General features: G+C 41.8%; 1 long non-coding RNA gene across 1 annotated transcript; it reads right to left on the bottom strand.

The window, feature by feature from the left end:
• Positions 1–805: 805 nt before the first annotated feature.
• LOC115473205 lies at positions 806–27,820 on the bottom strand. Its single transcript, XR_003942617.1, has 4 exons — positions 27,631–27,820; positions 19,630–19,636; positions 18,370–18,374; positions 806–819 (listed from the first exon to the last, which is right to left on the bottom strand). It is a non-coding gene; the product is annotated as an uncharacterized LOC115473205 (long non-coding RNA).

The raw sequence follows: 27,820 nt of genomic DNA, 5'->3' as shown, positions 1-27,820 counted from the left end.
AGGCATTTGGTTGTGGGAGGAGCCAGCATTTGTAGTGCACTGGCCCCCCTCAAATGCCAAGACACCAACCGGGCACCCTAGGGGGCACTTCTAAAAATAAAAAAAAATAGCTCCCAGGTGCATAGCTCCCTTCCCTTGGTTGTTTAGCCCCCCCAAATCCCCCCCAAAACCCACTCCCCACAACTCTATACCATTACCATAGCCCTAAGGGGTGAAGGGGGTGCCTACATGTGGGTACAGATGGTTTTGGAGGGTTCCCATTTACCACCACAAGTGTAAGAGGTAGGGGGGGATATGCCTGGGTCCACCTGTCTGAAGTGCACTGCACCCACTAAAAACTGCTCCAGGAACTTGCATACTGCTATCAGGGAGCTGGGTATGACATTTGAGGCTGGCAAAAAAGTTTGTTTTTTTTTGTGTGTGTGGGAGGGGGTTGGTGACCACTGGGGGAGTAAGGGGAGGTCATCCCCAATTCCCTCCTGTGGTCATTTGGTCAGTTGGGGCTCCTTTTTGAAGCTTGGTCATGAAAAAAAAGGGACCAAGTAAAGCCGGCAAAATGCTCGTGAAGCCTGGCTTTTTTTTTTCATTATCAGGCGAAGCCAGCCATCTCGTGAGTACGCCCCTGTCCCGCCTTCACTACCCTACCAACACGCCCCCTTGATGTTTCGCCAGCTCCGTGACGGAAAGCAGTTGAACCCGGCCAAAATCAGCTTTTGATTATACCGATTTGGCCGGGTTCAGGAGATCGCCGGCCATCTCCCAATTTGTGTCGGAAGATGGCTGGCGATCACTTTCAAAAATGAGTTGGATAGGCACCTACTTGCACCCAATGTGTGCCAAATTGGAGTTACCACCCGGTTATCGCATGGCCTTTGTGGTAATTTCAATTTTGGCGCGCGTCTGCTACGTACGTCTGAAAAAATGTTTATTTTCTGGCACGTAGCAGCTACGCACATCATGTGGCATTTGACATATGTACCATTACCGCCCAGTTACCACATGAGACCTTAACGCTAGGTCAATGGCTTGCAGTAAAGTCTCAGACCCAAAATGGATGCGCAGCAATTTTCATTTTGCCTCAAGTCCGTTTTCAACAGAACAAAAAAGGCATTTTTTTATAGGTGTGCTAAAAAATAATTCTGCGTGCACCCAAAACACATGTTTACACTACCACAGGCCATTTTTCTGCACACCTTAGTAAAAGGACCCCTAAATGACTTGCCTGGGGCTATCCAGGAGTATTCAGCAGCATTTAAACAGAGTCGCTGAATATCCGTGCTTGGTGGCAAGCATTTAAAAAACACTGTTTTGGGGGTTGTTGGCACCTATATGATAACCTGCAGAAACAGCCATATGTCAAAGCATATGCCACCATGTTCCATATGGTGCATAGGGAGATCAGGGGAAACAGACAGCTGACAGAATTTTTCCTTTTAGCACATGTGTGTTGTACGTCTTTGGGCTTACTGGAGAAAACACAAAAAAATTCTGTCACAAAAAAAGCTCAGCTTAAAACAAAAGCATGTGGACACCAACTTAACCTTTGAAAAACACCCTCAATTTCCGCTATTTTGATTCTTCACTCTTTAATTGCAATTTTTAATTAATTAAGTTGTAATTTTTTAATTTTTCAGAAAGAGAGGAAAAAAGCCTCAGCAGTCACAGATTAATGTTGTGGAAACTGGGCACCCTTCGTTTAGACCAATCCACTCTCAACATGAGAACCACAGCTTCTGATTGACTCAGACCAATCATCGGCAAAAACCTCCCAATACTCTTTAATTTCTTCACAATTCTTGCAGCAAACATGTGATAAACTCATATATCTAATGTCCAATCACATAGCAAAAAAAGCACTTAACTTTAGCGTGCTCTGTCGTCACCCGATCCCAGTGGAGACCTGTTTCACCATCACCGGTTCTTCAGAGGTCTCATAAGTTCTCATCCTGCTGTTGAAACTTCATGTTTACTGGAGAAAGCCATAGAGTCCTTACAAATGATTCGAAATACCACCACCTGTTTGATTTTTTTTGGACTTAATAAATTTGAGTGTATTTCTCCAGTAGTCTTTCCCTTCCACTAGCTGTCAGTATTATATAGTTAAAAGCTAATCCTGGGTTTAAGAAGTTATTCAGTTCCCAATTAGTGCACTACAAAATGTTACAGAAACCAAAGAAAACTAAAAATAAATAAATTAGCTATTTTGAAAATTCAACTTCAAACCAAATGTTCATGAAAATTTTTTTTAATGTGCTCAGTTTTTTTGGTGTTTTACTGCGACTCCAAGGCTCGAGATATGTAAAATCACCTGTATCACCATCATAGCACACCCTACCTCCACACCACTATCTAGTCAGAGAACCTTTTCCACAGGACAATATGTTGAAAAATCTAGATGAATAGAGAAAATTTTCTACAAAATCAGCCATATAAAGGCATGCTATGGTCGGTGCAACTGTAGCACCCATAGCAATGCCATGTGTTTGAAGAAAAATTTGTCCCTCGAACTGAAAATAATTTTTCCATATCACAATGCCCATAAGCATATTGAGAAATTCCACTTTAGCAGAAGATATATCTAGTTGTTGAAAATGAAGATCTGCCAATCTGCAGGCATTATCATGCGGAATACTAGCTGCCAAACTTGCTCTGAAAATTGGCAGATAGCCGGTTATAACACGTAGAAACATAGAAACACAACGGTAGATAATGACCATATAACTCATCCAGTCTGCCCATCCTCTATAACCCCCAATTCTTCCTGTTCCTAAGCGATCCAACATGCTTATCCCATGCCTTTTTAAATTCTGGAACAGTCCTCGACTCCACCACCTCCACCGGGAGACCATGGTTACTCCTAAGCCTATTCCCTCTTAACTTTGTCATATGCCCCCTCATTCCAGATCTTTCCTTCATTTGGAAAAGGCTCTCTTCCTGTACATAAATGCCCTTGAGATATTTAAATGTTTCTATCATGTCTCCTCTCTCCCTCCTCTCTTCCAGCGTATACATGTTGAGGTTCATAAGCCTGCCCCTATAATTTTTGCATTCAAGACCGCTTACTAATTTCGTAGCCGCCCTCTGGACCGACTCCGTTTATATCTTTCCGTAGGTGCGGTCTCCAGCACTGCACGCAGTATTCCAAATGAGGTCTCACCAGAGACTTATACAACGGCACTATCACCTCCTTTTTCCCGCTGGTCATGCCTCTCTTTATGCACCCAAGATTCCTTCTGGCTTTGGCTGTCGCTTTTTCTACCTGTTTGAAAGCTTTAAGGTCATCCAGCACAATCACCCCCAAGTCCCGCTCTTCCTTCGCACACTGAAGCACTACACCCCCTATACTGTACCGTTCCCTCGGATTTTTGCGACCCAAGTGCATGACCCTGCATTTTTTGGGATTATAACTGGCTATCCACTAGCTGCTAACTGTGAATTTTCAGCAGGTCATGGTGCTGATCCTGGCTGATTAAATGCTTTTGAATATCAGGGGAGAGGGGAAATGTTTTACATCAGTGGGCCTTCACTTTGTAATTCTATGCCAAGTTATATTTGACGTGAGAAAGATGAGGCTTTGTTTCATACATTACTGAAAGCATGCTTTTTTTCACCAAGCATTTAAGTCATGGGTAGCGCAAGTAGCGAATGCATCCTGTGTAACACGCCCCCCCCCCCCAAGTGTTCTCAACATGCCCCTTCCCTGTCCATTTCTGTGATGTCAACAAGGGAAGCCAATGGATGGGACACAATTTTAGCACCTGGTTAATTTTGCGCCCTGTGTGGCCACACTGGCTGCTCATAAAGACCCTTCTACTAAGCTATGTGCCTAATATTGCAAAATATTGACTACCGTGGGACAATCTACAGCTTCACAGCGTAGCTTTTGAACGTGCACACACTGAGCCCCTTTTACCAAGCTGCAGCAAAAGGGGGCCTGCGCTTGCATCAGTACATGTTTTTGGCATGCGCCAAGGCCCACTTTTACCACCGCAGATAAAAGGGAGGTCTTTCTTTTTTTTCAGGAAATGGCCATGCAGCAAGTGAAGCACTTGCCGAGCAGCCATTTCAGGGGGAGCTCTTACCGCTACCTATTGAGGTGGCGGTATGGGCTCCTGCACTAACCCAGCAATAACTGGGCAGCAAGCGACACTGCCTAATTACCACCAGGTACACACCGGTGGATATGATGGCACACTGGGGGTAGGAACTACCGCCGGGCTGCTGAGGTAGCCTGGCGGCTCTTCCTTTTTAGCAAGTGGTAAGCCCGCATTGGGATTACAGCCACTTTGTAAAATGGATCCACTGTGAGTTACATTTTTTTTGTATTTTTTGGGGGGGCACGTCAGGGGTGTAGAGTGCTTCTACTGTAAATGTTTCCAAACAAGAGACTAAACAGTCAACTGATCCAAGAAAAACTGTCTCTAAATACTGAATTGGTTTGGACTTAGAATCTCAAATAATTGTGTGAATGGAGGAAGATGTTTCAGTAACCATACAGCATGAGTAGCATCGCTCATTGTTCTGCATACAGAGAAGTATTATTCAGCACTTTCAGCTCTTGAGCAACTCATTCAATTACATCATTATACAACTAACTCCTCCATAATAAATGTCCTAATATCCAAAACTCATAAACAGCCCCAAAATAAACAATAAAGTGCAAAAACTTGAAAAACAACTTAGTTATAAAATAGCAGGAGTCTAACTGCTTTATTCAATTCAATCTCCTTAAGCCAACTGGTCCGAGGTGCCCCATTTCATATTTCTGCTTCAGGGACTCAGGCTCAATAAAGCAGCTTCAGAGAACACTTCAATTGTTTCTTTGCAAATAGCAAGGGGTGTACAGTGGGCATTCCTACACTAACCGGTTAGCGCATGGGTAACGCAGGAGCCCTTACTGCCTACAAAATAGAAAGCGGTAAGTGCTCCTAGAGTAATTTTTTTTAAATGGCCACGTGCTAATCGCAACATTAGTGCATGACCACTAGCGGAAAAAATAGAAAATTGGGATTTTTACTGTCATGATAAACAGGCCCTTAGCACACAGAGGTACACTAAGGCATATTTTTACCACAGCTTATTAAAAGGACCTCATAAGTAAAAGTTTAAACCAGGGCTGTAGCAGCTATAGGGTCGTTTTAATAAGCTGTGGGTTTTTGTAGATATTTTTGATCTCTATGTAGTAGGTTTTAAGGAGGATTAATGTTTGTGCAGCGCTGCGTATGCCTTGTAGCGCTATAGAAATGCTAAATAGTAGTAGTAGTAATTCAATTATGCAATATTTGTAAAACATTTGTCGATGCTTTTATTTATTTAATTTATGTATCACTGTATACTGCTCAGATATTTCATGATATACAGTGTATAAATAAGTACATAAGTATTGCTACACTGGGACAGACCAAAGGTCCATAAAGCCCAGCATCCTGTTTCCAACAGTGGCTTATCCAGGTCACAAATACCTGGCAAGATCCCAAAACAGTTCAATACATTTTGTGCTGCTTGTCCCAAAAATAAGCAGTGGATTTTCCCCAAGTCAATTTAATAATGGTCTATGGACTTTTCCATTAGGAAGCCATCCAAACCATTTTTAAACCTCACTAAGCTAACCGCCTTTGCCACATTCTCTGCTTAGGGTAGTTCTTCTGGAAAGGTGGTAAATAAATAAACATATTTCCCCTTCACATGTGCTGCTAGATTTGCCTTTATGCTTCCTTGAAATGTATACTATATATATTTGATAATAAATATACACATTTATATATATGGGGAGTTAAAAATGCTATAGTTTATGGTTTATTAGGACTCGCATTACCACCTTAGTTATGAGGCAAATCAAGGCAGTTTTACAAATATTAAAAACGCAGAACAAAAAAGTTAAAAAGGAACTACCATCATCACAGGAAAGAATCAGGTACTCAGAGAAGTACAAGCATCCAACAACAAAAAAATCAGATCCCTTTGCAAAACCCAACATCCCAGACAATCGACCTCCTTGAAAAAGTCTAAATCACTACTGAAACTCTGGCTTTTGGAACAAGCTTACTCATCTGTAAACTCCTCAGTACTAGAGTGACCAACTTGGAACACAGTTATCCTGGAAGTACGTGTCCTGAATGTTCGCTGCTTTTGTTATGAATGGTATGTGTTCTTTCCTATCAAATATTGTAATTCTCTCTTTTCCATTTTCTTCTGTTTTAGAATTGTGAACCGCTTTGCCCTAATAAATAAATAAATGCCTGTCAGAATAGTTGAGTTTTTAAATTGGATTTAAAAGCCTTCAGGTGAAGAAAAAGCATGAATGTTGTTTTACAAAGATCTAGAAATGACTAGTGGTCAAAATGTTATTCATTTATCTTTGTCCCTAGGACATCAATTACCTAGGCCAGTGGTTCCCAAACCTGGTCCTGGAGGCACCACAGCCAGTCAGGTTTTCAAGATTTCCACAATGAATATTTATGAGAGATTTGCATGTACTGCCTACACTGCATGCAAATCTCTCTCATGAATATTCATTGTGGATATCCTGAAAACCTGGTTAGCTGGGGTGCCTCCAGGACCAGGTTTGGGAACCACTGACCTAAGTTCTGGAAAGCTGCTTCAAGTCCTCGTTAGTGCAGCATGAAAAAAGGTCAGTCGCTTTCTCATATCGCCCATCTGGCTCCTCCATTTAAGTTCTGGCCTAGTCCCTAAAGCTTTGTAATATAAGATCATATTCATCAAGGTGAATCACTACCATCCTCTTCCAAAAAATCAGCATGAGATATATCATCGGCCATCATCATCACTTGCTCTGTAGATGATTATGTTGCATCTGGTTTGTGTTCAGCTTTGTTCTATCTGTGTTTATGAATCTTTAACATTTTTTAATGTCATCACTCCAAACTGATCTTTGCTTTTCTCCTTCCTTTTTTGGGAGACTGCCAAGAAAGCAAACAGAATGTTAGGAATTATCAGAAAAGGAATACAGAATAAAACCAAAAATATCATAATGCCTCTGTTGCTCTATGATGCAACCTCACCTTGAGTATCATGTACAATTCTGCATCTCGGAAAAATATAGTGGAATTAGAAATGGTACAGCGAAGGATGACCAAAATGATTAAGGTGATGGGATGACTCTCCTATGAGGAAACGCAGGGAAGGTTGGAGTTTGGAGGAGAGGCAGCTCAGGGAAAGATGTGAAAGACATCTACAAAATCCTGAGCGGAGTGAAATGGGTAAACAAGGATCAATTGCTTACTTTTTCAAAATGTACAAAGACTTCCCTTGCCTGAATCTATGTTGACTCTATCGCTTGAAACCATGTTTGTCTGTGTTAAGTAATTTTGAGGCCTTTTTACTAAAGGGTGTTAAGCCCTTACCCTCTAATTCTTTAAAAGTCACTAAGGGCCCCTTTTACCAAGCTACGGCAAAAGGGGGCCTCGGCGCATGTTTTGACATAATCCGAAGCTCCCTTTTAATGCAGCTGGTAAAAGGGTAGTCTTTCTTTTCTGCAGGAAATAGCCATGTGGCAAGTAAAGCACTTACCGTGCAGCAATTTTGGGGGGGAGCCCTTACCGCCACCCATGCCAAGTCGGTGGTAAGGGCTCCCGTGCTAAGCCGGCACTAACCTGGCAGCATGTGTCACTGCCCAATTAACACCAGGTACACCCCGGTGCTGTAAAACTCTAGGCTTTATCAGTAGGAAGGCCTCACTTCTCATCTGACTATGCCTAAAAATGTCAGAAAACAATGTATAGGCTGACCATAGATGACAAGGTAACCAATAAAGTTGCTCTTTCAACAATAATATCCTGAAAGGTTTCCAAAAATTTTGTAAGATCAAGACTATCCATTTCCCCTTCTTTATTAACTGCCTTGGTATCTCTAGAAATATAATAAACATTCACTGTCATACGATCTTTCGAGGTCAGCTGTAAGATATTTCTCAGGTACATTTTAAAAAGTTCTCTCGGGAAAAAATGATGAGTCACTGAAAATTAAGGAGTCTTAAATTGACTGCCCTAGAAGTATTCTTAAGTGCCTTGATCTGAAGATGAATAAGCAAATTGTCTTTAGAAGAAGACACTGCAACTGCATAGCAACCCTTCATATGTAATTCAACCTTTTCAAAATTCTCAACAGAAGAAATTCTATTGTCCTTTTCTAGAAATTTAGCCAATGCCTCCTCAGTAAATTTACTATAAAGTTTCAGATTATCTTGCTAGTTCTTATCCATCTTATTAATAGACAATAAAACATCCTTTCGAGTAATATCTCGCAGTGTTAGAAGAGGCTCTGGTAAAACATCTGGTAGAACAGAAATTGAACTTTCACACTTGAACATTCAGCCATTCCTTACTGTAAGTCTGGAGAGCTTCTCCCATCAGCTATCCAGGGCCGGTCTTAGGCAGAGGCGACCAAGGCGGCCGCATAGGGTCCTGCGCCTAAGGGGGCCCCGCTCTGCCTCCGCTCTGACCTCCTCTCGCCTCGGATGATCGTCCGCATTATTCATGATGATCCCGCGGCTCGGCCACTCCACTTCTGGGGAGGGGAGGTTTCATGATAGCATTGTGCTTATTATTTCAATCAGTATTTTTGTACAAGTTTAGCTTCATTTCTCTTTATTTGAAATTTCATAAATAAAAAAAATTTCTAAAAATGGAATAATCTTATCAATGGGGTGGAGCTAGGGTGGTGGTGAAGCTAGGACGGGGCTAGGATGGGGCCCCACCAAATTGGTCTGCACAGGGCCCCGCACTTGCTAAGACCGGCCCTGCAGCTATCAAATTGGGAGATGCCACTCTTTCCTAATCTTGGACATGGTTAAGCCATCTGGATAGTACAGGTTGAGGGGGTAGAGTTAAGAGATGCCAATTGGAAAGCCTTCAAAGGTATTGTGACTGCTGACAGATGTTTATCTAAGTGCCACAGAGGCTAAAACTCACAGTAACAACTTTTTCAGGTACATCAGAAGCAGAAAGCCTGTGAGGGAATCCATGGGACCATTAGGTCACTAAGGAACAAAAGGGGTGCTCAGGGAGGACAAGGTCATAACTGAATGAATTTTTTGCTTCTGATGTAAGAAGATCTGCCTGTACCGTAAATGGTTTTCAAGGGTGATGATGCAGAGGAACTGAAAAAAAATCTTGGTGAACCTGGAAGATGTACTGAGCCAACTGACAAATTAAAGAGTAGTAAATCACCTGGACCAGATCGCATACATCCAAGGGTACTCAAAGAACTTAAGCATATTGCTGATCTGCTGTTAGTAATATGTAACCTGTCATTAAAATCACCCATAGTACCTGAAGATTGGAGGGTGGCCAATGTGAAGCTGATTTTTAAAAAGGATTCTAGAGGTGATCCAGGAAATTACAGACCGGTAAGCCTGACGTTGGTGCTGGGCAAAATAGTGAACGTTATTATAAAGAATAAAATTACAGAACACGTGGACAAACATGGTTTAATGGGACAGAGTCAGCATAGGTTCAGCCAAGGGAAATCTTGCCTAACCAATTTGTTTCATTTCTTTGAAGGTGTGAATAAACATATGGATAAAGGTGAGCCAGTTGATGTACTATATCTAGATTTTCAGAAAGCTTTTGATAAAGTTCGTCATGAGAGACTCCTGAGAAAATTAAAGAGTCAAGGGATAGGATGCAAGGTTCTGGCATGGATTAGGAATTGGTTATTGGACAGAAAACAGAGAGTATGGTTAAACAGTCATTTCTTTCAATGGAGGAGGGTGGACAGTGGAGTGCCACAGGGATCTGTGTTGGGACCGGTGCTATTTAACATATTTATAAATGATATAGAAATCGGAATGACAAGTAAGGTGATTAAATTTGCAGATCATACAAAACTAGTCAAGGTTGTTAAAACACTTGCGGACTGTGAAATATTGCAGGAAGACCTTAGGAAATTGGAAGACTGGGCATTCAAATGGCAGATGAAACTTAATGTGGACAAATGCAAGATGATGCATATTGGAAAGTATAATCTGAATCATAGTTACCTGATGTTATGGTCCACCTTGGGGGTCAGCACTCAAGAAAAAGATCTAGGTTGTAGATAATATGCTGAAATCTTCTGCTCAGTGTGTGGCGGTGGCCAAAAATGCAAACAGGATGTTAGGAATTATTAAGAAAGGGTTGTTGAATAAGACCGAAAATACTGTAATGACTTTGTATCGTTCCATGGTGCGTTCAGTTCTGGTTGTCATATCTCAAAAAAGCTATAGCAGAATTATAAAAAGTTCAAAGAAGAGTGACAAAACTGATAAAGGGGATGGAACGCCTCTCATTTAAGAAAAGGCTAAAGAGGTTAGGGCTCTTGGAAAAGAAATGGATGAGGGGAGATATGATTGAGGTCTACAAAATCCTGAGTGGTGAAAAATGAGTAGAAGTAAATTGACTTTTTACTCGTTCCAAAAGTACAAAGACTAGGGAAACACTCGAGGAAGTTACATGGAAATACTTTTTAAACAAATAGGAAGAAATATTTTTTTCACTCAATGAATAGTTAAGCTCTGGAACTCTTTGCCAGAGGATGTAGTAACAGCAGTTAGCATATCTGGGTTTAAAATAGGTTTGGACAAATTCCTGAAGGCAAAGTCCATAGTCTGCTATTGAGACAGACATGGGGAAACAACTGCTTGCCCTGGTATTGGTAGCATGGAATGTTGCTGCTAATTCTGTTTCTGCTAGGTACTTGTGGCCTGGCTTTTGCCATTGTTTGAACACTTTTTAGACATATTTCTTTTTCAAAAATAAACCCCTTAGTTTCTCAGCTATGATGTTGTCCTTCCTTAGTGCTCCTTTACCTCCTTGATGATCTAACAGTCCAAATAACTCCTGCACATGGTTTTTGTTCTAATGCTCCTGATAGTTTTTGCTATATGTTTTCACCTCTTCAGCAAGATTCTTTTTCAATTCTCTTTTAGCCTTCTTTATCCATGTTTTGCATATAACTTGCTAGTAGTTATGCTTCTTCCTGTTTCCTTCATTGAAGGAGGTTCTTTTGGCTCTAAGGCTCTCTTTCACCCCACTTTTTAACAATGTTAACTATCGTTTTACCTTCCTACCACCTTTTTTGATACATGCAATACAATTGAAATGGACTTCCAAGATGGTATTTTTAAGCAACAACCATGACTGATTTAAATGGGTCTTTCCTGCACCCTAAGACCTTTTTTAGTGCAGCTGGATAATGGCCAATTTTTTTATTTTCCAAATGGATGGCCATGCGCTAATGTTGAGAACAACCACCAAAATGGAGGAACCAAGATCACTATGCACTCGAACAAGTCAAACAATGAAGTGGCCAACAGGACACTTCCAAGCACACCAAGTAGTAGATGGTAGTGGTTACAAACAGTTTATTCCAGTAACTATACTGACAACGCACCGAGTTTCAGCCAAGGGGCCTGCCTCAGGATTCTTTATATAGGTAAGTAGCCCAAGTATAACAACAAAAGCTTCACAAAGATGCTAAATGTGGATACAGTCTTTAAAAAGACTAAGAGGCTTATTTTCGAAAGGGAAGGACGACCATCTTTCGACACAAATCGGAAGATGGGCGTCCTTCTCTCAAAGTCGGCTAAATCAGCATAATCAAAAGCTGATTTTGGCCGTTCCCAACTGCAATCTGTCGTGGGGATGCTCAAAGTTCACGGGAGCTTAGCAAAGGTGGGACTGGGGCGTGATTAAGAGATGGGCATCCTCCGCCGATAATGGAAAAATGAAGGGCGTCCCTGATGAGCACTTGGTCGACTTTACTTAGTCCCTTTCTTCTCACGACCAAGGCTCAAAAAGGTGCCCGAACTGACCAGATGACCACTGGAGGGAATCGAGGATGACCTCCCCTTACTCCCCCAGTGGTCACTAACACCCTCCCACCCTCAAAAAACAACTTTAAAAAATGTTTTGCCAGCCTCAAATGTCATACTTAGGTCCAGCGTAGCAGTATGCAGGTCCCTGGAGCAGTTTTAGTGGGTGCAGTACAGCTCAGGCAGGCGGACCCAGGCCCCCCCCCCCCCCACCTGTTACACGTGGTTGAAAATGGGAGCCCTTCAAAACCCACCAGAAACCCACTGTACCCACATGTAGGTGCCCCCCTTCACCCTTTATGGCTATGGTAGTGGTGTACATTTGTGGGGAGTGGGTTTTTGGGGGGGATTGGGGGGCTCAGCACGCAAGGTAAGGGAGCTATACACCTGGGAGCTTTTTGTGAAGTCCACTGTACTGCCCCCTAGGGTGCCCGGTTGGTGTTCTGGCATGTGAGGGGGACCAGTGCACTATGAATGCTGGCTCCTCCCACAACCAAAGGGCTTGGATTTGTTCGTTTCTGAGATGGGCGTCCTCTGTTTCCATTATCGCTGAAAACCAGGGACGACCATCTCTAAGGATGACAGCTGAGGGGAGACATGATAGAGGTATATAAAATAATGAGTGGAGTGGAACAGGTGGATGTGAAGCGTCTGTTCACGCTTTCCAAAAATACTAGGACTAGGGGGCATGCGATGAAACTACAGTGTAGTAAATTTAAAACAAATCAGAGAAAATATTTCTTCACCCAACTCATAATTAAACTCTGGAATTCGTTGCCGGAGAACGTGGTGAAGGCGGTTAGCTTAGCAGAGTTTAAAAAGGGGTTAGACAGTTTCCTAAAGGACAAGTCCATAAACCACTACTAAATGGACTTGGGAAAAATCCCCAATTCCAGGAATAACATGTATAGAATGTTTGTACGTTTGGGAAGCTTGCCAGGTGTCCTTGGCCTGGATTGGCCGCTATCGTGGACAGGATGCTGGGCTCGATGGACCCTTGGTCTTTTCCCAGTGTGGCATTACTTATGTACTTATAATTTAGGTTACTGTCATATGTCTTCAGTTGCAATCAAATAAATAAATAAACAGCTTTAAAAATTAGTCCTTGAGATAGGCTAGAAAGCAAGCATGCAATAGGTATCTAAAATATGCAACCTAATATGGCTCTTAAACTTAATACAAAAAACTAACCTTGACAATATTGATTGTGCATAGCTTGAAAATCATATCTGCCTGGTCATCTGGACTGGATTTGAAAACTGTCATTAGAAACACCGGTTAACCCCTTAAATGTGCCAATTAATTTGAACATAATCTGATACTGTTCAGAGGTATCTGAACTTAGCAACAAAAGCAGTGGTGTATCCACCGGGGGGCCTTGGGGGTCTGGGCCCCCCCCAATTTTGGTTTCAGGCCCCCAAGGTCTGCTGGTTTGGTGGGCAGGGGTCACCAATCCTCGCCCTGCACTGCCTGTCCTGCTTTCCCCCTCCCTTGCACGCATGCTCAGCTTTAGTGAAACAGAGCATGCAGGCAGTGCGGTAGTGAATATCGCTGCAGGAAAGATTCTGCTGGTGGGGTTTGGGGAACCCCACCAGTCCAGGTATGTGGGGTTGTGGTGGGAGCTGAGAGTAGCAGGAAGGTAGGGTAAAATGGGCCCACCTCCTAAAAAAAAAAAAAATCAAGGACTGACTACGCCTGTTAGCCAAAGGGTTACACTGGAAAGTACAAAGAAAAAAAACTAAAAAGCATAGAAAATACAGAAATATCTGCTTAGATGGCTACTGGCCAGATTGGGGTTCTTTTTAAAGCCCACCTCATTTTGGCAAGCTGAAAGCTGAAAAAGCAATTAAGCACATAAAGACCAGTGGGGAAGAATGGAAATAAATGAAAGTTCTGGGCTCCTAATTTAAAAAATATCATTCTAATCAAAGCAAAATGGCAACAAACAAAAGGGAATTGGTCCACCCTTCCCTATGAAGCTCATAAAGCTGTCAGTGAGTTAAGAACGTGGTTTCAGTGGTGTGAATCACATTATTGTTAAAGAACAGATTTGTGGTTATATAGCACAGGTTTTCTATTAAACAAAGTTCATAGTATACCAAAATGCAGTGCAGTGGGTCTGCTTGGCCAGCGTAGCCTGGGACATGAGCCATAGCTCTCTGGGAAAGGTGGGATTGGGATACGGTGCCTTCCAATTTGCAACCATGTTTTGGTTGAACAAATAACTGTGCATCAAGGGGGCAACAGGTAGCTTTCAGATCTATGGGTTCAAGCTAATTTTCTCTTTGAAAACTTGGACCATCTGAATATCATTGCTAAGACCCTCACTCTGTAACATAGTGTCTAAATTTACATACCAACTAGTAAATTCTATATATGTTACCCAAAAGTTTGATCTTACAGCCACAGACACCAAAAATAAGCCCCCCGATATTGAGCGCTATTTAACCGGCCAGGAACAGTTAGTCTGTAGTGCTCCATGAGCGACCTCACCTCAAGTATTGTGTTCAATTCTGGTCACCATATCTCAAAAAAGATATAACACAATTAGAAAGAAGAGGGACCAAAATGATAAAGGGGATGGAACTCCTCCCATATGAGTAAAAGCTAAAGAGGTTAGGGCTCTTCAGCTTGGAAAGAAATGGCTGAGGATATTAATGAAGTCTACAAAATCCTGAGTGGTGTAGAACAGGTAAAAGTGAATCAATTAATCACTCTTTCAAAAGTACAAAGACCAAGGGACACTCAATGAAGTTACAAGGAAATACTTTTAAAACATAGAAGGAAATATTTTTTCACTCAAAGAATAGTTAAGCTGTGGAACTCATTGCAGGATGTGGTAACAGAAGTTAGCATATCTGGATTTAAAAAAGGTTTGAACAAGTTCTTGGAGGAAAAGTCCATAGTCTGTTATTGAGATGAACATGAGGGAAGCCACTGTTTGCCCTGGGATTGGTATCATGAAATGTTTCTGCTAATTTCTGCCAGGTACTTGTGACCTGGATTGGCCATTATTGGAAGCAGGATACTGGGCTAGGTGGAACATTGTTCTGACCCAGTATGGCTATTCTTATATTCTTATGTAATAGCACTTAACTGGCTATCTGCAAATATTCAGCAATGATAGCCATTTACCTCCCGCTGAATATTCCCCGGTCAGTGCTTAGCAGCTAAAGGTTATATCACGCAATATAACCAACTGTCCGCTAATATTCAGTGCATTGCCAGTTAAGTTTGGCGGCCAAATCAGGCTGCTGAAATAGCAGGCCTATCTTTGGCCACTATAAACTTAACCGGCTAGCGCTGAATATTGGCCTGGCCAGTTTAAGTTAAACTGACCAAATATAAACTGGATATTGAATACCAGTTCTGGTCACTGAAAACAGCCCTGCATTGAATATCCAGTCTTGCCGCCACCCACCAGAGTTAGCCAGGCTGCCTCCCGTGGTCTAAATATCAACCTCAGTGTGTGTGTGGGGTGAACCTAAGCTCCAGTGAATCAGGAGACCTCCTACACCTGAAACAAACACCTACTTGGGCTTCCAACTCAGCACCTGTTATATAAAGTTAACATTACTGAAAATTTCTAACACTTGTTTCAACATTTTTATTAAAAAAACAGTTTTGAAATAAACCAAAAATGTTTGAAAATCAAGGAAAACCTTTGAAAAAGGTCCTGAAAACAAACCTCAAACTGTTTTCACTAGACATTCATAAAAACAATAGACAGAGAAGGATTTTTTAAATTCCAGCTGTTCACATCCGGTTCCTCATTTGGTGTACAATACACAGAATGCAAAATGCTTGCTGCCTTATTGGTCCCAATAGAAAATAAAGAAATAGATTTCATAAAAAATTGTTGCTACATACTAGCATTTAGAGATCACATCTGGTAAGGTTAATGCATAACATCTCCACACAAAAAAAATGCTGATGTTGATCCAAAATGATGCATCACAATCTCTTAATCACTCTGCTTTTTCTAAATACAGGTTAGAAATGGTCTGGACCCACAATGGAGGAATGGTGCAAGGGTTTTAGAACAGAAGAAAAGTCAGACCATCGAGCCCAGCACCCTGTGTCTGATAGTGGCCAATTTAGGTCACAAAAGTAAAATCTATTTCCCATAGTTCATTCTCAGGGATGAACAGTGGTTTTCCCAAGTCTACCTTTTTCTAAGCTGCAGGAAAAAGGGCCCTGCGGTAGCAGTGGAGGGCTGCTTTTCACACGCGCCAGGACCCTTTCTTACTGCAGTGGGTAAAAAGTCCCTTTTAAAAAATGACTATGTGGTAAGATAAATCTTACCGCATGGCCATGTGGTGGGGAGAACTTACTGCCACCCGTTCAGTTGCGGGCAGTTATGCAGAGTAAAATTTGGTGTAAATCCTGATGCCTAAATTAGGCACAGACTAGGTGTATTCTATAATAATGCGCATACATGATGCCAGTGGCGTAGCTAAGTGGGGCCACGGGGGCCTGGGCCCCTGTAGATTTGCCCCTGGACCCCCCTGCCGATGACCCTCTCGACCCCCCCTCCCGCCACCAACCCACCGTTGCCTACCTTTGCTGGCAGAGGACCCCTACTTCCGCCAGCCGAGGTCATCTTCTTCCGGCGCAAGGCTTTGTTCTGTTTCTGAGTCTGACGTCCTGCATGTGCAGGACGTCAGACTCAGAAACAGAATGAAGCCTTGCGCCGGAAGAAGAGGACCTCGGCTGGCGGGATGGGGTCCCCCACCAGCAAAGGTAGGCGGCGGCGGGTTGGTGGCGGGAGGGGGGGTCGAGAGGGTCATCGGCAGGGGGGTCCAGGGGCAAATCTACAGGGGCCCAGGCCCCCGTGGCCCCACTTAGCTACGCCACTGGCATCATGTATGCGCATTATTATAGAATACACCTAGTCTGTGCCTAATTTAGGCATCAGGATTTACACCAAATTTTACTCTGCATAACTGCCCGCAACTGAACGGGTGGCAGTAAGTTCTCCCCACCACATGGCCATGCGGTAAGATTTATCTTACCACATAGTCATTTTTTAAAAGGGACTTTTTACCCACTGCAGTAAGAAAGGGTCCTGGCGCGTGTGAAAAGCAGCGGGAGGGTGGGTCGAGAGGGTCGTCAGCAGGGGGGGGGGTCAAAGTTGTTGTTGGTGGTGGCAGCAATGGCGGGGGGGGGGGGGGGTCAGCAGCACCGGAGGGAGCTAAAATGTGCCCCCTCACCTCGGGCTCTGGACCCCCTCCCGCCGAAGTCTGGCTATGCCCCTGCATGACACACCTATTCCACGCCTCCTTTTCAACTAAAACATGTCATGAACATATCTCTACTCTTCTGCTTGACGATTCTTACTGTGGCCCTGCCATATGATCTTCATCATACCACAACACCACACTGTACTTGTTCACACCGGAATCGGTAAATGCCTTTCCGGTACCGTGTAAGCCACATTGAGCCTGCGAATAGTTGGGAAAATGTGGGATACAAATGTAACAAATAAATAAAATAAACTATGTGACTTAGAATTTTTGTGCTTAGAAAGTTGTGCACATAAATTCTAATTAATTACAATTAGTGTCAATAATTGCTTTTAAAGGGCAATTATCAGTGCTGATTAGCTTGTTAACTACTTAAGTTGTGCTCGCAAATCTAGAATACGACCAGATTTGCATGCGCAACTTAAGTCGTGCTATATAGAATCCGGATGTAAGTGATTTGATCAGGGTCACAAGAAGCCACTGTGGGAACCAAATCCAGTTTGCATTGGTCTATTCCTCCACTCAAAAGCTAAGGTTCTACTAAGATCTGAACTCAGATAGCTGGATTCAGAGTCCAGCACGCTATCCATTACACCATAGAACCGCTTCATTTAATAGCACTCTAAAGCAATCATACAACAGAAATGATAACAAATAAAAGGTTAGATTTACTGAAGTTTACTACTGCATTAGCATGTGATTAATAAAATTCCCATCGCATAAAATGGAAACTCAAGTGAATAACATGCATTAATGCATGCTAGTGTATGCTAATGTGGTAATATAGTTTAGTAAATCTTGCCTAACACATCACAATAAAATAAACTTCCTACCAAAAGTCCAGTAAATAAACTTCACTTGTTCAATCCACTTGACCCATCGGTTACTATCCAGTATTTACATAGAGAGCCAAGTTTTAAATTTCTTCAAAATCTACAAGAGGATCTACTTCTTGGTCTAACTAAAGGGGTCTTTTACTAGAGGTTAGTGTAGGTTTGCCACATAATCCATTTATTCTTATGGGCCCTGCTGCAAATAACATGCGCTAATCTTTAGTAAAATACCCCCCCCCCCCCCCCCCCCAAGTATATCAAAAACAATTATAGGGATAATTCACAATTCATTCTGAGAGGGCTTCAGACAATGATAAGGTTTGTAGGGCTGAATTTTGACCTGAAAATAACCTAGGGCTTCAGCCATGTGCCCTCCTTTCACCTCTACCCCTCAGCCCCCACCCCAACTCTCTTACCTACCACTGGCCGTTCCAGCAGAGCTCATATTTCTAACCTTAGCGGTAGCTCCTGTATACACTAGAGCTCAGCATCCTCCTTGCTATCTTTTCACACCCTCATTTCAATACCCCCTTTCTTTTGCCCTCTGTTCATAGTGCCTAGCATTTGTTTTCCCCCCACAGCATCTTCCTCTTTCCTACCCTTTTCTCTCTGTATAGTATACCAACATCACCCCATGTCTTTTGCCCACTTTTCAAAGTATCCAGCACCATCTCCCCTTTTTCACCCCTCCCATTCTTGCCCAATACTTTCTTTCACCCTCTCCCTCTAACACACTGGCTGCTCAGCACACTTCCCTTCTATCCCACAGTACACTCAATACAGTCTCTTCCTGCACCCCCATCCACTCAGCACACTCTATCCATCCCCACACCTTTTATCTCTGGATCCCACACCTTCTGCATACTTTTTTCACCACCTTTAGCCCACCCAGTATTCTCTCTCTCTCTCTCCATCCCACCCTCCACCAACCCAGAATTCATGTTCCTTCCCCCCTCTTCCAAAATGCGGTTGTTCAAGGCTTTTATTCTGTTTTCAGCCACTGATAGGATGGGTTCTACCATCATCTAATGTCCTGCTTGTTGATCTCACAATGCAATGTTACAAATGTTTGTGTTTGGAGTCATACCTTCCTTAAAAGTGAACATGTAGTAACATTTCCAGGATTTTGCTGCTCCACAGTTTCTGGCACTCTAGGTTATCAATAGAAATCAAACAAAATAAAACATGGAAAAGAAAATAAGATGATACCTTTTTTATTGGACATAATACATTTCTTGATTAGCTTTCGAAGGTTGCCCTTCTTCGTCAGATCGGAAATAAGCAAATGTGCTAGCTGACAGTGTATATAAGTGAAAACATTCAAGCATTACTATGACAGTCTGACAGGGTGGGAGGATGGGGGTGGGTCGGAGGTATGCATGGGGACATCAAAGCATATCATTGATATTCTAACAGGATGGGTGTGGATAGGTGAGGGGTGGGGTGATCAACAGAGACATACAGCTTTATGGTTTATAATGGGCTAGGAACCCCAGGTCCTTGTTAAGTCCTTTCTGTTGGGTGTTAAAATATTCAATCATTCTGACTTCAAAGGTCTTACGTTCTTGTATGGTTTTAAAGTTACCTTTCAGGATTCTCACTGTGAAGAACCTTCGAAAGCTAATCAAGAAATGTATTAAGCTATGTCCAATAAAAAAGGAATCATCTTATTTTCTTTTCTATGTTTTATTTTGTTTGATTTCTATTGATAACCTTAAGAGTGGACTAACACGGCTACCACACTCCTGGCACTCTAGGCAACTCATTTGTTCACCTGATCCTGTCATTGTGGAGTTTCAAGGTCTCAGCCAATTCATCCACTGAACCCTGGGGAAAGTTTCATCATTCAAGCATATGACCTGACTAAAGTATTTTTGGAATAAAAAGCCAAATACTGACCATTTACCCCAGAAACATGGTTAAAAAAAAACCTCCTGTAATGGTGAGATATGCAGAAGATAACAGAGCTTCTGTTCTTTGAGCAGTAGGAGGCACTTTGCTCAACCATTGAGTTCATGTGTTGCCTCTATACCAAAGCTCGTTGATCTAAGTCCCAACTGGAATTGTACCATGAAAGTTATTGAAAGTGAAGGATTAATTTGGATGACATTTTCTTGGGCACTGAAAGCAACAGAAGATGTAACTTTACCTCCTCTTTTCAAAATATCCATAAGGATTCCTAATTTGTTTTTTTGGATAACTCAAAACAAATGAAATCAGGGTGGTCCCAATGAAATCCAGACCAGAAATACTTTTAACCTTCTGTGTATAGGGTACAACTGAGGTACAGTTTAATCATTCCTAAAAGTTGTATCTGTCTTTCCCCTGCTTTGAGCCCACTCCCATGGCCAAACCACACAGACATTGTTTCCATACAGTAAACTTGGAGTTCTGTCTGCTAACAATTACCCTTCACATGTGCAAGTCAGATCTTATTCTGGGTTGGAACAATTCTATGCTGATGCTCTATCAGCCTTTGATAGTCTGCTCAAGAAAGCCAAGACTCATCAGGTAGACGCAATGAATTATGTTGCTTCCACCACAGATTGCAGTCCCAGAGTCGAGGATGAGGTCATTGCTGGGACAACACTGGGAACACAGTGCCAGGCTTACCACACCTGACTTGTACAGATACTGAAGCATACTGGAGGGATTTGTTTTGTGTTGTTTTTTTTCAGGTCACGTAGTCCCCATGCATTCAAGAATACAAATATTTATAGAAAGGGAGCAAATAGAAGATGCTCAACAATACAGAGCCATGGTGCATAACTTACTGCCCAATTTAGTTTCTGGATTTCAAGTCACCAAGGAGAAGTACAATATACCCAGAGAGCTATAAAAGAATGTCTGGAGAGCAATGTGCAGTATAGCATAACTTCCAGACCTGCCATCTGTGTTCAAGATGCGTATAATATGATTAGTCCTGTGTATGTCTGAACAGTGTCTAAAGTTGTGATAAAGTCAGTTGCATTCACTCTTTCCGCCTGCACATGCAGGTTTTCCTCATATTGGTCACCCTTATCTATGAAAACTCATGTTACTCTGTTTTATGTCTGTATGTTCTTCCTCTGCTTGTCCCCTTTGCTGTCTGTTAAAATGTTTTAATGTGTAGTGTGTCGACATGGTAAGTAGCATACCCCCAGATTCTATATAGCAATGCCTAGAGATCCGCGCTGAAATCCAAGAGTATTCTATAACAATGTGCATAACGTAATTGGCTTAACAAGTTAATCAGCATTGATAACAAGCAATAATGAGCACTAATTGGCATTAATTAGAATTTATGCACACAACTCACTAAGCAAATTCTGTAACACAGTATGCCTAACTTCTAATACGAGCAGGCAGAAAGTGGCATGGTTATATGTAGTGAAATGAGCATTTTATGGGTGTTCTGAAATTCATGTGCATAGTTATAGAATATGGCCCAGTGAATTTATGTCACGTTTTCATTGGTTTAAGTGGAGGCGCGTAGTTTTAGGCACTGAGATAAAACGAACCAGAGAAACATTTTCTTCACTCAATGTGTAATTAAACTCTGGAATTTGTTGCCAGAGAATGTAGTAAAGGCGGTTAGCTTAGTGGAGTTTAAAAAAGGTTTGGACGGCTTCCTAAAGGAAAAGTCCATAGACCGTTATTAAATGGACTTGGGGAAAATCCACTATTTCTGGGATCAGCAGTATAAAATGTTTTGTACATTTTTGGGATCTTGCTGGGTATTTGTGACCTGGATTGGCCACTGTTGGAAACAGGATGCTGGGCTCGATGGACCTTTGGTCTTTCCTAGTATGGCAATACTTATGTACTTATAACAACTGTGTATTCTATATACCGCACCTAAATCTAGGCACCACTTATACTGTAGAATATGCTAGTCCGCATTGATTTCCGTGCTGAGTTCTTAGGCGCCATATATAGAATCTCCCCCATAGTGTGTACTATTGTTTGAATATTTTTACTGCTGTAATTGTTCATTGTCTATATCCAGGTAATACTTGCTGTACACTGTCTTGGATGAATTTCTTGAAAAATGCAGTAAACAAATCCTAATAAATAAACACATAAATTAAAAAGCTACTGTCTTGCATTACAGCATGATATGACTCATTTTGAGAATGGAAATCGAATGTTCAGAATTTTTTTAGTGACCTAGATCAGAGTATTGCACAACAAATTATAGAGATAGATGATGGAAAAATTAGTTCTTACCTGATAATTTTCTTTCCTTTTAGGCCCAAAGGATTAGTCCAGACTAATGGTTTATGCCCATCTGCCAGCAGGTACAGATAGAGAGCACTAATGAGCTATGCTTTATAAGGTATTGTACAGGCTAACTCAGCCAGCATTCGATAGTTCAGCAGTAGAAATGTGACTTGTAAGCAAAAACTCATGTCTCCTCTATAAATATAGCAACATGAACCAGAATATAGCCAAACATTTTTCTAAATTTATGCCTAAGAATCAAAGAAACCCATAAACTATATACAATAACAAAGAACTGAGTATCCATCAAGGATGGGTTCTGGACTGATCCTTTGAGACTAAAGGAAAGAAAATTATCAGGTAAGAACTAATTTTTCCTTCCATTTGAGGTAAGGAAGTGTTAATTGGAGAAATATTTCTCTCTTTAGACCAACCTTCAAAGGTTCTCCAAACTCTCACATATGCAGTAGAGGTGGATCTTTTCTAAGCTGTAATAATGTTGCAATAACTTTATATGAATACCTGTTCTTCCTTAGTCAAGGTTCTTGAATTTTCAGCAAATAGCACACAACAAACCAGAGCAGACCCGGAGTCCATGTTTTCCTCTGTGAAAGTGAGGTGAGAAACTGTTGCTCTGCTTTCCTTTTCTTGACATTCAGGAGCTGCCAATTGTAGTGTTGGATGTGCAATTACTAGCTGGAGAAACCTTGCCTTAACCCCTTGTTAGTGTTTTGTAAAATCCCTGATGCATCCTAATTGGCGAAATGTGGCCATATCAGGTCTATTTCAATAAAGATTCTCTTGGACTCTGAGTCTGCTCTGCTTTCAGTAGCCAGGCCATAATGCCAAAGGGGGAGGGATCCTCCATAAGAATCAGACCCTGGTGTAAGGCCCCTTTTCAGAAGGTAGGCATAATGAAGGAGCAACTTGCAGACAAGTCAAATCCGCATACCAAGGACACCTTGGCCAGTCTGGTGCTATGAAAATTACCTGCCCTGGATGATGAGCTATGTGTCGGACAGTCCTGCCTATCATTGGCCAAGGAGGAAAGACACAAAGAAGTACTGCTGTTGGCTAAGTTTGTATTAGAGCATTGATTCCCAGAGAGATGTCTCCTTTCAGCAACTGAAGAAGCTATTCACTTGTGCATTGACTGGAAGCCATGAGATCCAGAATAGGAATGTCCCAATTGGATGTAATCAGATTGAAGGCTTTGTACAACAGCTGCCATTCCCTTGGATCCAGAGAAACTCTGCTGAGGTAGTCTGCTTGTGTTTTCAGAGTTCCCACAATATGAGTTGCTGAAAGAAGGAGTATGTTTAACTCTGCCCACTGAAAAAATAGGTGAGCTTCCCTGCTAAGGAGCATACGTTTTGTTCCCCCTTGCCTATTGAAGAAACTGCAGTCATGTCCAAAAACACCTACACTAGCTTCCCCTGAAGAAGAGGGCCAAATGCAAGAAAGCCTTCCTGATGGCCCTGAGTTCCAACCTGTTAATTGACCATGAGGCCTCCATCAGAGACCATTGCCCCTGCACTGTCTAATGAAGACAATGAACCTCCCAGCTCAGAAGGCTGGCATCTGAAGTCACCAAATACCAATCTTGAGTGTGCAATGGTAGGCCTGATTGAAGGTTTGGAGGATGAAGCTACCAGTTCAAACTGATCCTGGCCTGAGGGGTCCAAGGCACCAAAACTCCATAGTCCTCCAACACTAGCAACCAATTGCTCAGCAGGGAATACTAAAGTGGCTGGCTGCTATCAAACCCAAAACTTGCACTTAGTCCCAAGCTCTGGGGCATAGAAGAGAAAGAACATTGATAATTTGATCCTGAATCTTCAACTGATGAGCTAAGGGATAAAAGACCTTCCCCTCTTTTGTATCAAACTTGACACCCAGATATTTGAGAGACTGAGTCTGATCTAAATGACTCTTGAAATAGTTCATCACCCAACCAAGATGGACAGTAGCAATATTATTCTGGAAGAGCTTTGAAGGCTCTCCTGATGGGAAGGGGCTCAAATCAGCCAATTGTCTAGATAAGGGCAGGATAAGAGGCTGCAGGACAGACAAGGCTACGCCAGAGTGCTCAGAAACCCACTGGAAAAGCCAAACTGTTGGAAGTACAGAAGGAACAAGAAAGCAAATGTTAAAGTGTGGGAGAAGCAGATAGAGAAACAGGAGCTGCTAAGATATAAAACTGTATCACATTGCCAGATATGATTTTGCTCCAACTCTGGGACTACAACATTAAATCGTAGATTGATATGTGTTGCTACTGTTTAATCAGTTTTGCTTTCCAAAAGTGTATGCCCTTAATCACAGCATCTTACCAATTAAGAATTCACAGCTAGACACAGAGAGACTGTGAACTCTGTCCCCTGCAGCTCACACTTTGTAACTTCTCTAATTCTAATTGAGACATTTTCCTAACAGAACCAAACTTGGAACACTTCTGAGGCTCTTGCTGAGCCATTATAAGCCTTCAGCTGTGAACAGCAAAGCTTCTTAGGAGAAAGAAACAGGAAACAAGTGTGTTTTGGTTCCTTTTTTCCTGTATTTTTCTTTTTCTCCTGTACCTCGCAATTAGCATACGATTAAATTTAATACATTTGATATATTTGTATGTAGTATTTTGACAGCACCATTCAACAGAGAATAAAATACAAAATTGCTTAATAGAGACAATTAGGGGAAGAGGGAGAGAGGGATTAGGTGCTCGGGTTGGCCAGTGTAAATAAAGGAGTCTTTAGTTGTCATCCTAAAATAATCTGGCAAAGGCTTTTCAAGTATCAGCAGTGACACTGATCCAATGATAGGACAGTGTAGGAAGATGTGAGAGAGCATTTTCCTGTTAAACATGACTCCCCAGTCAAACTTGTGTATTTAAGATACACAAATTGAAATCTAATAAATATAAAATTTAAAAATAAAAATGAGAGAACATGTGGAAGAGAAGAAGCCCATTGAATTCCATGAGCATCTAGCAGAGCACAAGTTAGTGAGCAGAGGCAAGACAAAACATACCAAGAAAGTAAGGGGTCCTTTTACTAACGTGCACCGAAAAATGGCCTGCGCTGGTGTAGATGCGTGTATTGGATATGTGCAGGTCCATTTTTCAGTGCACCTTAGTAAAAGAACCCCTATGTACATAAGGATGAGTCCTCCCCAAACTCCACTCATGCATGCATCTGCCTGTAAAATGCATGCTATGTAATATACACATGTGGTTACAGAATAGTGCTTAGGCAGAATTTTGGCATGTGTGTTCATATTTGCCATTATTCTAAATATTTACATGGATATGGCTAGATTCTATATATCATGCCTCAATTTCCGCATGGAAATCAAAGCACATTCTATAAAGTATACATTTTAATTTAGGTGATGTACATTATAGAAAACACCGAGTGCTGCTCAGCCCGACTAAATTTAGAAGACATCCAGGTTGCAGCCCTCAAGGACCGTAGTTGCCCACCCCCGGTATAACTAAATAAGCCAAACTTCCAAGAAGAAAAGAGAGAAAAATCATTAACGCACTACAATCCCCAATATTAGAGGAATGGAGCTAATGAAAACCCCCAAAGAAGTAACCATGCTGCTCTAATCTTGTACATAGAGTAGATTTGGGACCGTTTTGTGCGTAGGGCACTGAAGGTAGCTCTCTGTTTTGCAGTCTTAAGAGACTCCAATAGCATTGTGAGAAAATTGCCACACCAAGCAGCAAGTGTTCACGCTGAAGTTTGTGTCCTTGCAAATTATTCATGAAAGAATATTGCTTTAACCATCCATAGAAGCCTATAAACATTATCCCACCAATTTCACATTTATTTCCCTGGAATTCTCTATCAGTATAATGAGAATTTTCTATGTGTTTCTGTTTTGTGTACAAGTTTCCATTGGTCCCTGTGGCAAAAGGTTTTGCATAGTGATGCTTTTTAGAGCAACTCTTTGCAGAGCATAAAATTAACATTACATACCCCTCTAGACGTATAGAATTCAGCAATAAAATTGATTTCATGTGAATGCTAAGTACTTTCTATTTCTACATTTAGATGGGCCATTTTCAAATTTAATGAATGTGCAAATACCAATTAAAATATTAATGAAATTCTGAATCAGTTTCCAAAAAAATTGTGCATGCAGTTGACCTCCTATTTTATTTTATATTATATTTTATTGGAAATCTTGCAATAAAAAAATATCACCGTTACAAAACACGTTACAAAATGTAAACCAGAGGAAATCCAAACATTCAAGCTAGTCAATCCATGTACAACTTTATTGGTATTTTTATCTTTATCCCCCACAACCCTCCCTTAATTGTCTGCAAAATTACCATCAAGAAAACCCCCCTATTGCAGATTGACTCTTCATGCTGATCCCCATATTTTATCATCCTCACTTTAATATTCCCTTATATCTTGTTTGTCCTGTTTGTCTGTCCTAATTAGATTGTAAACTCTGTCAAGCAGGGACTCTCTCTTCATGTTCAAGTGTACAGCGCTGAGTACGTCTAGTAGCGCTTTAGAAATGATAACTAGTAGTAATTGTAGTCTTTGGGATTCCGGAATCTTGTTACTCTTTGGGATTCCACACAGAATCTTGCTACTATGGGATTCCGGAATCTTGCTATTCTTTGGGATTCTGCATGGAATCTTGCTACTCTTTGTCCTAATTAGATTGTAAGCTCTGTCGAGCAGGGACTGTCTCTTCATGTTCAAGTGTACAGCGCTGAGTACATCTAGTAGCGCTATAGAAATGATAAGTAGTAGTAAGGTGTGTAGGTCAAAATTCCAAAGTACTCATTCAGTCAGCATCTGGTGCTAACACTGTAAGAGGCCCTTTTACTAAGCTGCAGTAAAAGCGGACCTGCGCTAGCGTCAGTGGCTGTTTGTGCCATGCACGAGGGCCCCTTTTACTGCCGCGGATAAAAAGGCCAAAAAAAGAAATGGCTGTGCGGTAAGTTTGCACTTGGCGCGCGGCCATTTCGGAGGGGTAGCACTTACCAACACCCATTGAGATGGCAGTAAGGGATCCCACGTTAACCTGGTGGTAAGCCCCTGTGGAGATGTTTCTCAAATATTTCCGCTAGCGCCGAAGATGCCGCGTGCTGGGTGTGGGCCGGCGGTAACTCCAGATTGCTGCACAACAAACCTGCGGTGGGCTTACCGTTGCTTGGAAAAAGTGCCCCCGAGTTCTGTGGTTTAGTTAAACTGGGATAGAGGGCTTCAAGAACTCTTGTTATCACCGATACGACTGTTGACTGACTTGATGACTTTGCACATGCTAAATACAGAAATATTGCTAACCTAAGATGAAATCTTATCTACAGGTCGACACATTGTGGATCAATTTAGAGCAGTAGCAGTCAGCATTTTTTTTAATGCTGGCCACCATGGTTAAAAATTGTCTAGATGATCAGCGCCAGTATTCAGATAGTGGCTGGCACGGAATATTACTACTACTATTTATCATTTCTATAGCGCTACAAGGCATACGCAGCGCTGTACACCATACACAAAAAGACAATAACTTATCTAGCTGGTTAAGGAGAGTGCTATAGTTAATAGGAGTGTATTTAGGTCAGGGGATTAAAGTGGCATGCACCGTTCCCTCTAAGCTGAGCAGGAGTCTCCACCTATCGTTCTGCCAGCACGGGGCTGCTGTTTCACTACATTTTCAATAGTGAGGAACAAGCAAGCTCTGCATACTTCATGGGAACC

This window comes from Microcaecilia unicolor, chromosome 6 (assembly GCF_901765095.1).
Source record: "Microcaecilia unicolor chromosome 6, aMicUni1.1, whole genome shotgun sequence".
Classification (NCBI taxonomy): Eukaryota; Metazoa; Chordata; class Amphibia; order Gymnophiona; family Siphonopidae; genus Microcaecilia; species Microcaecilia unicolor.
The sequence above is the reverse complement of the archived record's forward strand: the minus strand, read 5'-3'. Positions and strand labels throughout refer to the sequence as shown.